This window comes from Aegilops tauschii, chromosome 5, assembly GCF_002575655.3.
Source record: "Aegilops tauschii subsp. strangulata cultivar AL8/78 chromosome 5, Aet v6.0, whole genome shotgun sequence".
NCBI classification, from domain to species: Eukaryota; Viridiplantae; Streptophyta; class Magnoliopsida; order Poales; family Poaceae; genus Aegilops; species Aegilops tauschii.
In genome coordinates this window covers 93,301,191-93,316,348 of record NC_053039.3, presented here as the reverse complement: position 1 = coordinate 93,316,348, position 15,158 = coordinate 93,301,191, and positions in this window count along the sequence as shown.

The window sequence follows — 15,158 nt, the reverse complement described above, 5'->3', positions numbered from 1 at the left end:
TTAACCATATGTCATTAGGCCCCTTCATAAGCCGTCATCTTGAATGCTGAATTGTAAACTTCTTCCGTCTTATAGTTGAACCGGACATTTCCTTTTGTCATAGGCTTTCATCTTTCACAATGCTGCCCAAAGCTCCCAAGGCACCCATCACGTGCAACTGGATGAGATACAACGTTACTGATGAGACCTTAGCTGATTTCGTGAAGACGGGTTACCTGCCCAAAAAGGAGGTTATGTCTTATCGGGCCCCTAACCCGTCTGAAGAAAAACCTCAACCAAGAGACGGAGAGGTTGTGATTTTTCCTGATCACATGAGCCGGGGCTTCGCACCTCCCGGCTCAAAATTCTTTAGAGATGTTCTGAACTTCTTCGATCTGCGGCCACAAGACATAGGACCCAATTCCGTGTCCAATATTTGCAACTTTCAAGTATTCTACGAAGTATATCTTGGAGAAGAGCCCAGCCTACTGCTCTTTAGGGAGCTGTTTTATCTGAACCGCCAGAACGAGTGCGCCAACGGGCCTAGCTTGGAACTTGGCGGAATCTCAATTCAACGACGGAGAGATTGCCTCTTTCCTTATGTTGAGCCGCCAAGCCACCCAAAGGACTGGAACCAGACATGGTTCTACTGCCAGGATACTTCTCCGGCTGACGAAAACCCTCTGCCCGGCTTTCGTACCCTGCGTCTGGAGCCAAATCACCCCCTGCCAGACAAACTAACTCAAGCTGAGCATCAACCACAGTTCCCCACCATCAACAAGATTAAGGCTCTCCTGGGAAATGCCTCAACGGCGTTGATCTGGTCCGGGTCTGGATTTCTTGGCGGGTGATTCCCTTGAGCCGCCGCCCCAGCTTAATGTGTGATTACTCGGGCCGGAAGGACGATCCTCTGCGGCACAGCCCCAACGACCTACCTGAGGACGTTGTTGACGACATGACCAAGTCCCTCTTGAACGAGAGCTTAGCAGACTGCGGGAGGACCGGCTTAAGCCCCTTCTGCCAAGCTAACCCGGCTCCGGCGGTAAGTCACTAACCTGAGCACCTTGCTTTCCCTTTTAATAGTTTTCATCTTAACCTTAAGAAATCTTTGTTGTGTTTTCAGGCTAACGACAAGTTCTGGAAGGTCAAGTATGACCATGAGGCGGCTAAAAAAGCCAGGAAAGCTAAGAAAGCCGCTAGGAGAGCCGCTCCCCGCAACAAGGGGAGTAGGCCTAGCGCCTCAGAGCTGCTTCAGTTGGATGATAGCTCCGAGTCAGAGGTAATCCTTTATTCTTATGCCCTTCTCTTGTTATTTTGTTGTTCTGAGCCACCTTATCGACACTGTTTATCAGCAGGAGGACACCGGAGCGAGTATCCCGGTGACTGAAGAGGTAACTACACTTTCCTCCGACTCGGAGCCCTTGCCAAGGCCGAAAGTCCGAAGAGTAACCCGGAAAGTAAGATTTTCACATCCTTTAGCTTATCAAGATCCTCAATTTCTTTTGAAGCTACAGATTCATGAGAGCCAGAGGCACACCCGGACCAACAAGGACGCAGACCTCTCCTCCGGCTTACCTGAAGCATCAAGGAAGCGTCGGACCGAGGTTATCTCCAACTTATATCCTTTTCATCCTTTGGCGGGCGTTACTCGTCAACCGCTCAACTCTTCTGATTCAAACTATCAGGAAACTTCACCTTCCTCCGGGGACTCTATGCAATCCAACCTGCCGGCTTTCAAGACCGCACCCGGGTAATGATGATTAGCTTATGTTATGCTTATCTTACTCATGCTTTTGTACTAACCTTTGTCCTTTCAGTGCTCAAACAAAGCTCAGCAAGAGAGCGAAGAAAACAAACCGGTGGACGAGCCGGTCCTGACTGAGCCGCAGGCTTCTACTCATGAGCCGCCATCCGCCTCAGCTCCTGAAACCACCGCTCCAACTGACGAGCCAGTCATAGAGGCTTCTACTAACCCGGAGATCCCCAGCCCAGCTCAGCCGGCCGATGACCCGGACGTTGTAATCACCCGGACAGAGTTTGTCGAGCCGGGGAGACCCGCTGTGCTGGCCAAATGCTCTGCCAAAGAAGAACTGCTGGAGCGCCGCAGGGCCAGACTGGAGATCACTGACTATGCTAACTTGAGCATTGGAGATATTGTTTCTGGTTACATTGGTCAAGTGCACAACAGCCGGGACCTGGAGATCGACATGGTGAAGCAGATACAGCAAAAATCCGAGGTACAACTCTCTTGCTTACTTCATACTCCATAGTCATCCTTACCATGCTAGCCCCCAAGTCTACTACTTATGATAGAATATGTTGTAGACTTAATTTCCGGCTTACCTGCATGAACCGGCAATTGTAAATAGAATCTTTCAGCATACATTAGCCCCCAAGTGCCAAGTGTCTTTGCTTGCAAAGTGCTTGGGACTTTAATGTTGTGTGATAACTACTCAAACTGTAATCCGGAATTTGTATAGGCTGCCTGCAAGAAATTGGAATCTGAAATCTCGGAGCTGAAGAACCGCCTGAAGACTCAGGAAACTGAGACCCGGAAGGCCAATGCCAAGTTTGAGTTCAGTGTTGCTGCACAAGAAAAATTGAAGAAGAAATTTGAAGCAGAAAGAAAGACTTGGGCCGAGGAAAAGACGGCCTTGCTCAACCGGGCCGAACAGGCGGAGGCTGCTCTGACTGAGAGAACCGCCGAACTTGCCGGCTTAAAACGCCATGTGTCCCAGATGGTCTCCGCAATCTTCGGTAAGTCATTCTGCAAGCTTTTAACAAGTTGACATTCTTTATGTCTCATAAGTCCCATTATTGCCATTGGCTTACCTGACTTTGTGTAAACAGGTCCCAGAAGCTCCAACCTTAATCAGAATGTTCTGACCAAGCTGAAGGCCGTGTACACTTTGGTGGAGCAACTCTACACCGGGTCACAGCGTGCGTTAGCCGTTGTGGCTCTGTCCAACGAGGTTCCGACTCACCTGGCGGACGTACTCAGGCGGCTTGCCGTTCTTCCTCAGCGCTTCCAAGAGCTAAGACGGGCCTCTGCAAGAGCCGGAGCTATAGTTGCGCTGAGCCGGGCCAAGGCCTTTCTCCCGGAGCTAGACCCGGCCGACATCGCTCTTGGATACCCCAGCCTGAAGGAAGACGGCACCCCCTTCGACCAGAAAGACTTTGCCGCCTGTGTGAAAAGCGTGCGCCCGGTGGCTACCATGATCGGGAACGACACAGATCTTACCAAGTATCAGCCGGGTTACGACGCGGAGAATCAGAGGATCCCAACTCCACGCTATGAAGCCATCAGCCTAATCCCGCCGACTCGTAAGCGCACCTTCGCCCCAGAAGTTGACCCGGCCGGGTTAATTGATGACGAGGCTCAGTTTGAAGCTTTGAGCGGCATTGACTGGAAATCATCAACCTTCCAGGTCATGGGAACAGCCGGAGGAGCGGAGAGGGATGAGCCAGAGAGTTCGACCCAACAAGCACCTTGATCTTTTAGGCGGCTCATGGTTATATTTTAAAACAATGCCTCACCTTTTGGACTCGGGGAGTCTTGTAAAATACTTAATTTTGTCGTGCCATCGTGCATGTGTTGAATGCTTAACTCCATTGAAGTTGCTTCTTTATATTCCTCTGGGTTATGCTCGACCATCTGCTTTCCTTAAGATAAAGAGCTATTTTTTATTCATCTTGCATAGAAAACAAATGACAAGTCTCTGGGCGGCATACCGCACTGAGAATCATATACTGTATATATAACCCGGAATATGAACCGAAATCATAAAAGACTGGCCCTCAATTATATCCTCGAGGTAACCATAGTAACACACTTACAAGCCTTCAAGTATACCTCCGGTTTATGTAACCCGAATAATGAGGTTGATGCCTCAACTCCGGCTCACCAGCATTGATAATACTTATTGTGTGTTATTAACATTGTGAATCAAAGTTAAGTCGGCGGAGTAATAACCGCCCTTGCACACTGTTGATATGACCAGAAGAACTCGTTGCAAATCAGAAGATCAAAATTCAGGGGCTTCTGGTTCGAATACGACCAGAGAACCGTCCCAAAGGGGTTAAGCTAAGATTCGAATGCGATCATATAGCCCCCAGTGGCTTTGGCGTTGCCGATCAAGAGGGTACTGACAACTATGTTCTCTTTGGTTCGAATACGACCCATGTGTGAACAGGAAGCCCCCAAATGACCTTGAGAGTTGTTTAACGACGTTGATTCGAATACGATCCATGTCGGTTCCCAAAGGGGGTTGAGATATGATTCAAATATGATCAAGGAAAACTCCCCAATGAGCTCGGCAGTTTGCCAATCAAGTGGGTATCGACAGCTATGTTCTCTTTGGTTCGAATACGACCTATGTTTGAACAGGAAGCCCCCAAGTGATCATGTTGTTAACGGCTAGATTCGAATAAGATCGTAAGCCGGATCCACCTCCAAGTGACCATGTGATATTGTAATGGAAATAACACGTTTACCTTTGGAGGAGAAAAAAGGACAGAGGTCCTGCTTTATTATTTATCATAATATATACATGGCTATGGAAATATGTACATTATGGGAGCCGGTGGCTCAAGTGTAATAAGGCCGAAGCTGAGCTATATTCCACGGCCGACGGGTCTCCTCCTCCGACTTGCGTGAATCTTTGTGCTCCCGAACATCAATAAGGTAGTATGACCCGTTGTGCAAGTTCTTGCTGACCACAAAGGGACCTTCCCAAGGCGGGGATAACTTGTGTGCGTCTGTTTGATCTTGGATGAGCCGGAGCACCAGATCAACTTCCTGGAAGACCCGGGACTTAACCCGGCGGCTATGATAATGGCGCAAGTCTTGTTGGTAAATCGCCGAGCGAGCTGCTACCACATCACGCTGTTCGTCCAACAAGTCAAGTGCATCTTGGCGCGCCCGCTCATTATCCGCCTCAACATAAGCCGCCACTCGAGGCGAGTCATGACGGATGTCGCTAGGGAGGACTGCTTCCGCTCCATAAACCATGAAGAAAGGCGTGTAACCCGTAGATCTGTTAGGATTAGTATTGATGCTCCATAACACAGAGGGTAACTCCTCCACCCAACAACCCGGCGTCCGTTGCAAAGGGACCAAAAGCCGGGGCTTGATGCCCTTCAAAATCTCCTCATTAGCTCTCTCAGCTTGACCATTGGATTGAGGGTGAGCCACTGATGAAACATCAAGTCGAATATGCTCTCGTTGACAAAACTCCTCCATGGCGCCCTTAGACAGATTGGTACCATTGTCAGTTATAATGCTGTGTGGAAAACCAAAGCGAAATATCACCCGTTTCATGAATTGAACCGCTGTGGCTGCATCACACTTGCTAACGGGCTCTGCCTCAACCCACTTTGTGAACTTGTCAACTGCCACCAAGAGGTGGGTCTTCTTATCCTTGGACCTTTTAAAAGGCCCAACCATATCAAGCCCCCAGACTACAAACGGCCAAGTAATTGGAATCATCCTCAATTCTTGAGCCGGCACATGAGCCCGTCGCGAGAACCTCTGAAAACCGTCACATTTACTGACCAAGCCCTCCGCATCAGCATGAGCCGTCAACCAATAAAAACCATGACGAAAAGCCTTTGCGACAAGGGATTTTGAGCCGGCATGATGGCCACAATCTCCTTCATGAATCTCACGTAAGATTTCTTGACCCTCCTCAGGGGAAACACAACGCTGGAAAGTTCGAGTAACACTGCGACGATGCAGCTCGCCATTGATAATGGCCATTGACTTAGACCGCCGGGTTATTTGTCTGGCCAGAGTTTCATCCTCAGGCAAATCTCCCCGGGTCATGTAAGCCAAGTATGGTACTGTCCAGTCTGGGGTGATGTGGAGAGCCGCCACCAACTGTGCCTCTGGGTCAGGAACAGCCAAGTCTTCCTCTGTAGGCAACTTGACAGAAGGGTTATGCAAAATGTCCAAGAAAGTATTAGGCGGCACCGGCTTTCGCTGAGAACCCAGCCGGCTTAACGCATCAGCCGCCTCGTTCTTCCTGCGATCAATGTGCTCTACTTGGTAACCCTGCAAGTGTCCAGCAATGGCATCAACTTCGTGGCAATAAGCCGCCATGAGAGGGTCCTTGGAATCCCACTTGCCTGACACTTGTTGGGCCACTAAATCTGAGTCGCCAAAGCACCTCACCCGGCTCAAACTCATCTCCTTAGCCATCCGAAGACCATGGAGCAAGGCCTCGTACTCAGCTGCATTGTTAGTACAGGGAAACATCAACCGTAGCACATAGCAAAACTTGTCACCTCGAGGGGAAGCTATTACAACTCCAGCCCCCGAGCCCTCCAATTGCCTAGACCCGTCGAAGTGTATAGTCCAGTATGTATTATCCGGCTTCTCCTCAGGCACCTGCAGCTCTGTCCAATCATTGACGAAATCCACCAACGCTTGAGATTGGACAGCAGTGTGTGGCACGTATTTCAGACCATGAGGCCCAAGTTCTATAGCCCACTTAGCCACTCTTCCTGTGGCTTCTCTGTTTTGGATGATATCTCCTAGGGGAGCAGAACTAACCACAGTGATAAGGTGACCCTGGAAATAATGCTTAAGCTTCCGGCTTGCCATGAATACCCCATAAACAAGCTTCTGCCAATGTGGATACCGTTGTTTGGACTCAATGAGCACTTCACTGATGTAGTAAACCGGCCGCTGAACCGGATACTCCTTACCCTCTTCCTTGCGCTCTACCACTACAGCCACATTGACGGCTCGTGTGTTAGCGGCCACATACAGCAATAAGGGCTCCTTGTCAACAGGAGCAGCAAGAATCGGGGGCTCAGTCAGCTGTCTCTTCAAATCCTCAAAAGCAGCATTGGCAGCATCATTCGAGACAAAGTTATCTGTTTTCTTCATCAACTGGTACAGCGGCATGGCCTTTTCACCCAAACGGCTTATAAACCGGCTTTAAGCAGCGATGCGACCCGCCAGACGCTGGACATCGTTTATACACACCGGCTTAGCCAGAGAGGTGATTGCCTTGCTCTTTTCCGGGTTAGCTTCAATGCCTCTGTGAGAGACCAGGAAACCCAAGAGCTTGCCTGCAGGAACACCAAAAACACACTTGGTCGGGTTAAGCACCATCTTGTAGACCCGGAGATTATCAAAGGTTTCTCTCAGATCATCTATCAAGGTCTCCTTCTCCCTGGATTTAACCACGATATCATCCACATAAGCATGAACATTGCGCCCAATCTGGTTGTGAAGACAATTCTGCACGCAACGCTGGTAAGTCGCCTGTGCACTCTTGAGCCCAAAAGGCATAGACACATAACAGAAGGCTCCAAAAGGAGTGATGAACGCTGTCTTCTCCTGGTCCTTAACTGCCATTTTAATCTGATGGTATCCAGAATAAGCATCCAAAAAACTTAAACGCTCACAACCCGCCGTTGCATCAATAATCTGATCGATACGGGGGAGAGCAAAAGGATCAGCCGGACAAGCCTTGTTTAAAGCTGTGTAATCCACACACATCCGCCAGGTGCCGTTCTTCTTAAGCACGAGCACCGGGTTAGCTAACCATTCTGGATGAAAAACTTCAACAATAAACCTGGCCGCCATGAGCCGGGCCACCTCCTCACTAATGGCTTTCCGCCTCTCCTCATTAAACCGCCGAAGGAATTGCCTGACCGGCTTAAATTTTGGATCAATATTGAGAGTGTGCTCAGCGAGTTCTCTAGGTACACCTGGCATGTCAGAAGGTTTCCATGCAAAAATGTCCCTGTTCTCACGGATGAACTCAATGAGCGCGCTTTCCTATTTCGGATCCAGATTGGCACTGATGCTAAACTGCTGAGACGAGTCACCTGGAACGAAGTCAACAAGTTTAGTCTCATCAGCTGACTTAAATTTCATTGCCGGTTCATGCTCCGTGGTCGGCTTTTTCAAAGATGTCATATCTGCCCAGTCAACATTGTCCTTGTCAAACTTCAACTCCTCTGTTGCACAAATAGATTCTGCATCAGCCGCGTCACCTTCCTCACACTCCAGGGCTATCTTTCGGCTGCCATGAACCGTAATGGTCCCATTGTGACCCGGCATCTTGAGCTGCAAATACACGTAACACGGCCGTTCCATGAACCTGGCATAAGCCGGCCGCCCAAATATAGCATGATACAGACTTCTTATCTTAACCACCTCAAAGGTTAATTTTTCCGCCCTGTAGTTATACTCATCTCCGAAAGCCACTTCCAGCTCGATCTTACCAACTGGATATGCCGACTTACCAGGCACCACACCATGGAAAACAGTGTTGGACTGGCTGAGGTTCTTATCAATCAACCCCATCCGACGGAAGGTCTCATAATAGAGGATGTTGATGCTGCTACCTCTGTCCATGAGCACTTTAGTGAACTTATACCCCCCACCTGAGGAGCCACCAGCAGGGCCAGGTGACCCGGATTATCAACCCGGGGAGGGTGATCTTCCCTACTCCACACAATAGGCTGCTCAGACCATCTTAAATAACGTGGAACCGCCGGCTCAACAGCATTCACAGCCCTCTTATGAAGCTTCTGATCCCGCTTGCACAGACTGGTGGTAAACACATGATACTGTCCACCATTGAGCTGCTTTGGATTGGTCTGGTATCCCCCCTGCTGCTGTTGATGACCCTGGACAGACTGCTGATTAAAGCCCCCTTGAACATTCTGAGGATTGGAATTTGAGCCGCCGCTCGGGCCATGAAAGCCGCCGGCGCCTGAGCCGCCGCCCGAGCCATTGTTGCCATTAAAGGCATTGGAATTCTTAAAAGCCTTCATGATTGCGCAATCCTTCCATAGATGAGTAGCTGGCTTCTCCCTAGAGCCATGCCTTGGACAAGGCTCATTCAACAACTGCTCAAGCGTCGGGCCTGACCTGCCGGCTCGGGGAGGTGGCCTCCCCTTACGTCGCTGGTTGTTACCCTGTGAGCTGGCGTTGGCCACAAATTCTATGCTGCCATCGGCCTTACGCTTGCTACCTCCTTGGTTCACCGGGTTATGCTGAGGACCCTTGCCATTGCCGTTCTTCTTTCCCTTCCCTGTCCTTTCATCATCCGACGCGGGGTCCTTGGTCCTATCAGAGTCGGCGTACTTGACGAGAGTCGCCATCAGCGTACCCATATCATTGCAATCGCGCTTGAGCCGCCCGAGTTTCATCTTCAGGGGCATGAAACAACAATTCTGCTCCAACATTAAGACTGCAGAGCCGGCATCCATCTTATCAGATGAATGTATTATCTCTTTTACCCGGCGGACCCAATGAGTTGTAGACTCGCCCTCTTGCTGTTTACAGTTAGTCAAATCCACGATGGACATAGATTGCCTGCATGTACCTTTGAAATTCTGGATGAACTGGGCCTTTAGCTCAGCCCAAGACCCGATAGAATTAGGCGGCAGCCCCTTCAACCAAGTGCGGGCAGTCCCATCTAACATCATGGTGAAGTACTTGGCCATCGCCGCTTCACTGACCTCCAGCAACTCCATGGCCATCTCGTAACTCTCGATCCATGCTCCGGGTTGCAAATCAGCCGTGTAATTAGGCACCTTCATAGGCCCTTTGAAATCCTTGGGCAGACGTTCATTACGGAGAGCCGGCACCAAACAAGGGACACCTCCAGTCCTTGTAGGTATACCCACATCGACAGAAGCCGTCGGGTAAGCCGGGGGCGGCTGGTAAGCCGTCAACTGAGGCGCCTGCTCTGCCTCTTGCCATGCTCTTTCTTGGTCTACCGCGTGAAAGGCTCCATTATGAGCCGGGCCGTGGCCAGGAGGCAAGTCATGGCGTCGGACATTGCTTGAGCCGGTCGCTGAGACCATGTGTCTGCTATAACTCGGGCTCCGGCCTGGACGAGGGGTTGAATGAATCCTGTCCCGGCTATAAGAATATGCCTCTTGCTGTGCCAGAGCCATCTGAAGGAGTTCTCTGACCCGGCGGGTCTCAACCACCGTTGGAGAGTCGCCCTCGATTGGGAGAGCTGCCAGCCGCGCCGCCGTGGCGACCATGTTTTCTAACGGGTTGGCATAATGACCCGGTGGTATTGGTACATATTGAGGCGGGGTAGCGTTCACCCGGGGAGGCCCCATCACTTGGGGCTGAATTGGCGTTCCAGACCCTGGCGCCATGATCTCCGGCGGGTTACTAGGACCTGCACCCGGCGTGTTGAGGAGGTTTCGAGGATCATAAACCGGAGGGATTCGAGATTGGGCCTTTTGATGCCTCCTTCTCATGACCTCATTGGAGGCGTTTTGATCCATCGTGAGCCGGAAAGACTGTGCCTGAATCAGCTGAGTCTGGGCGTCGAGAGCTGCCCTCTCTGCAGCCATCCTGATCCCTTTCGCTGCGAGATCTTCCTTGGCCTTTACTAGATCGAACTTTAACTGTGCCACCTCCGCGTCATGCTGAGCTTGATCTGCCGGGGCAACCGTAGCGGTCAACAGGACCGTCATCTTGTCTGTGAGATCCATCAGCACCTGAGCCGGCGAGGGCACAGAGCTTCCTGACCCGGCGGCGGGGTTTTGAACGGGTTGTGCGCCGGCCATGAAGATTCCAACCCGGCTCGGCGGCTCAAAAGGGTCCGGAATGCTGTCGCCATCGGAACAGCCCCTGAGCCTACCATCTTGAAGTTGATACAACGAGTTTGACTCATCCGTAGACGACTCGCCGTCAGAGCCGGCGGCCGTCTCATCACCAGATCCAGATCCTCCAGAGAGTCCTCCATGGACACATCCCACGAAAGCATGCTTCAAGGCAGGTAGATCCCGGGCGGGTCGTGCACGCTGAGCCATTTCGATGAGATCGGCGCAGAGGTCTGGCTCACCAATCTTGCCAATGAAGACATGGATTGCGCCGAAGGGGACCCGGTACCCGTACTCGATTGAGCCGGCGTCGGGCCCCCAGTTTGCATCGTCGATGTAGAGCTTGCCGCGATGACTCTTGGTCATCCGGCCCACAGCGTATCCCTTGAGCCCTTTGAAGCTGCCCTTCAAGAACTCAAATCCACCGTGCGCTGGCCCCACGGTGGGCGCCAACTGTCGTGGAATTGTCATGTCAGATGTCCTCGTGCGAGGACTTAGTCGTGGAGCCATCGCAGCTAGGAAGCGCAAAGGGGTTAAACGGGACAAGGAACACGAGGGTTATACTGGTTCGGCCCCTTACGGTGAAGGTAAAAGCCTACGTCCAGTTGAGGTGGTATTGATTAGGGTTTCGACGACCAAGAGCTAAACTGTCCTGCCCTGGTTATCGATTTGATCTTCCTTGTCCCTAAACCACCGCCGGGTCGTCCCTTTATATAGAGAGGTTGACGCCCAGCGGTTCTCAGAGTCCCGGCCGGCTCATAACAGTGTCCGGCTCGGACTCTTAACTATTCTTGCCTTACACTACAAGACTTGCCATAACGGCGGTTTATCACTACGGGCTTTAAGCCATCTCCGGGTCTTAAGCCCACCTTTGATCCGCCGTCTTCAAGTTTGGTACTGGGCTTCGCGTGATGACCATTATGAGTAACCCGGCCCCTCCTGGGCGGGTGACTCTAATGGTTATATCCTCAACAGATCGGGTCTTCTCGGGAGAAGGTTTATCCTTCGTTGACCATGAGAGCTTATAATGGGCTAAGTTGGGACACCCCTGCATGGTTTTATCTTTCGAAAGCCGTGCCCGCGGTTATGAGGCAGATGGGAATTTGTTAATGTCCGGTTGTAGAGAACTTGTCACTTGACTTAATTAAAATACATCAACCGTGTGTGTAGCCGTGATGCTCTCTTCTCGGCGGAGTCTGGGAAGTGAACATGGTTTGAGTTATGAATGACGTAAGTAGGAGTTCAGGATCACTTCTTGGTCATTACTAGAAGACGATCGCTCCGTTGTTTCTCTTCTCGCTATGCTTTGCGTATGTTAGCCACCAGATATGCTTAGTGCCTGCTGCAGCTCCACCTCATTACACCATCCTTTCCTATAAGCTTGAATAGTCTTGATCTCGCGGGTGTGAGATTGCTGAGTCCTCGTGACTCACAGATTCTACCAACACAGTTGCAGGTGCCGATGATGCCAGTGCAGATGATGGGATCGACCTCAAGTGGGAGTTCGATGAGGAACGTGGTCGTTACTATGTGTCTTTCCTTGATGATCAGTAGTGGAGTCCAGTTGGGACGATCGGGGATCTAGCATTTGGGGTTATCTTATTTTCATTTGGATCTTGACCGTAGTCGGTCTATGAGTGTATTTTGGATGATGTATGAATTATATTAATGTATTGTGTGAAGTGGCGATTGTAAGCCAACTCTCGTTATCCCATTCTTGTTCATTACATGGGATTGTGTGAAGATGACCCTTCTTGCGACAACACCACAATGCGGTTATGCCTCTAAGTCGTGCCTCGACACGTGGGAGATATAGCCGCATCGTGGGCGTTTCAAGTTGGTAATCAGAGCCATTCCCGACTTAGGAGCCCCCTGCTCGATCGAATCGCTGGCGTTGTTGAGTCTAGAACAAAAATGTTTTGAGTCTTAGGATTATATATATCGAAGAGTAGGATTCTTTTTACTCCCCAGTCCCTTCGTCGCTCTGGTGAGGCCTCCTGACGTAGAAGTTTTGACTCTTCTCTCCTCAAATTTCACTAAATTTTTTTTAGGATCATGCGGGTATCTTGGAATCGTTCCGATGGTTTTGTGACGAGAACATTGTTCTTGGTGCCTCCTGACATTTAGGGGTTGTGGCAGTGTCCCGGGGAGTTGAGCTCCGAGGTGTTGTCGTCACAATTTTATCGTTGCAGTTCTGGAATACCTGAGTTTCGCCAACATCGAAATCTCTTTTATGTAGTTGTTGGTGAGATCACCTCGACGCCACCCAGTACTGGGGCGGGAGTTCGGGAGTATTGCCATAACTCGTATAACGGATGCTTTTCGAAGGTTGAGGTACACGATTTCCGAAGGTTTCTTGGTTTTGTGTTGACGGATGGATATAGCTGGATCTAGGGATTGCTAGTTTGGGTGATATATTTTGTGTCCCCTGTATCCCCAACACCAGATTGCATAACCAGAAAGTTTCGGGAGTTTATAAGTGGGAATTCAAGTAGCTCTTAGGATATCTTTCCGACAGACGCATGATATGAGATTGGGGTTCGACGTCTAGTGGTCCGCCTTTCCACGGTTGGTTTTACAGTGGTCTCGTAGTGTCTTAAAGAGTCCTTGGCTATGCCGACTCGGGGACGCTTCGTATGTCATGTGCACAGCCTTGTACATGATGGTGCTGTATGATCGAGCCCATGTGGGCCCCACCACGAAAACTTCGGACGAAATAGCTATCATATGTTTGCTCTGGCTTATTCTGCAAGCTAATACTTTGTCTTGTTTTGAATTGTGGTATTCGGGTTGCTTCGAAGTCAGATGTTGAGTCCATACCTTTTTCTAAGTGGCTTCTCAACTAATGGAAGTGTGATGATTTACTACGGAATTCATTCGTTCATCCTCGTTCGAATGTTATTGTGAAGACTATATGTTGCAATTTCTATCCGTTGATTCTACTTGTCTATTTGTCTATCAAGATGCTAACGGATGTCACCCTCTTCAGGATGGCTCCGCCAACGCGTCAGAATCCGGAACGCCATGAAGGGAGTCAGGCAAACCCTCCGCCACCACCTCCGCCTTCGGAGGCATGGCAAGCTATCATGGCAGCCACCAACGCCAATGCTCAGATGATTCTGCAACTCTTGCAAGAACGCACCCAAGGGCAAGGCAATCAAGGAAATCAAGATCAATGCAACAATCAGCCTCACTTCGCTACCCTCAACCAGTTTCTCGCAAATCAGTCCAAGTCTTTCAGCTACTGTGCCGAGGCCACGGATGCCGATGATTGGCTCGTGGACATCAACAAGCATTTTGAATGTAGCAATGTCAGGCCTGAGGACTATGTCAAGTTTGCTTCTTTTCAGCTCAAGGACCAAGCTGCTGATTGGTATCAACAATACAAAGATTCCAGAGGAGGTCGTGTGATCACTTGGACTGACTTCTGTCGGGATTTCAAAGCGCACCACATTCCACAAAGTGTTGTTGAGAGCAAGCGTGAGGAGTTCCGCAATCTCAAGCAAGGCAATATGTCTGTGTACCAATTCAACATCCAGTTTCAGAAACTTGCTCGCTTCGCTAAACAAGACGTTCCTGATGAAAAGAGCATGATCTATCACTTCAGAGGTGGCCTTAGAGAGGATCTGCAGTTAGCTCTCGTTCTTGTTGAGCCTACTCAGTTTGATCAATTCTACAATATGGCACTGAAGCAAGAGGCTGCTCAGCTCAAGTGTGAGGCTTCTAAGAAGAGAGTCAGAGACGCAGTTCAGTCTTCTTCTTCCTCACTAGTGGCTGCTAAGCAACAGAAGTTCTGGTTGCCTCCTCCTCCTCCGTTTCATCAGCCTTACCAGCAGAAGAACAAAGGTGGCCATGGATCTTCCCACTCTTCCAACTCTGGCTACCAGCACAAGTCTCAGAATCAAGCTCCAAAGTCCAATGCTCCTTATCATCGTCCACTCTCAGAGGTGACTTGCAACAAGTGTCAGCAGAAAGGTCACTATACTAACAAGTGCTTCAACCAAAGGCGCCTTCCGCCTCCTCCTCCTGTGAGATCTTCCAGCAATGCAGTGGTCAAGCATAATCCAAAGTCTGCAAAGGTGCACATGATGAATGCAGCTCAAGCGGAGGAATCTACTGATGTGATAATGTGTAATCTTCCTGTTAATGACTTTCCTGCAGAAGTTCTTTTTGACAGGGGTGCATCGCATTGTTTCATGTCAAGATTATTTGTTGCAAAGCATGATTTCATTTCGGAAATGTTGGAAAAACCCATGGGAGTTGTTTCTCCGGGCTCTTCTATGAGGGCTACCACAATGATTCCGGATGTTTCTATCAAGATGGGCAACTATAAATTTCTGTCTAAACCTTTTGTTCTTGGTGACTCGGATATTGATCTTATTCTCGGGATGGACTGGCTTTCTAAGCACAAGGCTCAACTTGATTGTGCTGCCAGGGAAATTCAATTGACACACTCTTCTGAGGATGTTATCATTTATGCCGCTCGTGATGAAACCATTCGGTTATTTTCTCTCAATGAGAAGGGCGAATTGAATGCCATCTCTCAGATTCCAGTTGTTTGTGAGTACCAAGATGTCTTTCCAGAA